This window comes from Gracilinanus agilis, chromosome 4 (assembly GCF_016433145.1).
Source record: "Gracilinanus agilis isolate LMUSP501 chromosome 4, AgileGrace, whole genome shotgun sequence".
NCBI lineage: Eukaryota > Metazoa > Chordata > Mammalia > Didelphimorphia > Didelphidae > Gracilinanus > Gracilinanus agilis.
The window spans coordinates 143,620,070-143,620,658 of record NC_058133.1 but is presented as its reverse complement, the minus strand read 5'-3'; positions in this window follow the sequence as shown (position 1 = coordinate 143,620,658).

Sequence of the window (589 nt, the reverse complement as noted above, 5' to 3'; positions counted from 1 at the left end):
GCTGCTGTTTGGCTGTTTTACTGCTGTGAGACCCATGTATTGAAACTGCCTGTTGTGAGAACAGGGAAACTAATGTACTATAAAATGGACTTATTCAGGGATGAAAATGGACAGTGTTGTATATGAACTGTACTCTGACCGAATTCGTATTTTTTTTGACTGTTAACTCAAAGAATAACTTTGTACTACAACAAATTAGAAGATAAATACAAGTTGTGAAAACCAAATCCTTACAACTTTTAAAATCTGCTCTCAAGGGTATGTCTGGATTTCTGAGTGAAAATGGTTTGGAAGTTAAAACTTGGTGCTATATTTGAAGCTGTTCCTTGATAAATTTTTTAATAGCCTTCAATTTTTCTTAATGCAGCATTCCAATGAAGAGTATAGGTATAACCTTCAAGTACTCTTCAAGGCTCTAAGACTATTAAAATTATCTCTCAGCCTCAGATGCCTAGTTCAAAGTGAATGTCACATGTGTGTATAGCAAAGGAATAAGTAAATGCCTGGAAACAGGAGCAGCTGTATAATTAGAGACTTGAAGGTAATCCAGAAAGAAGGGAAGGACAAAAATAGCTGAGAGATCACAGGT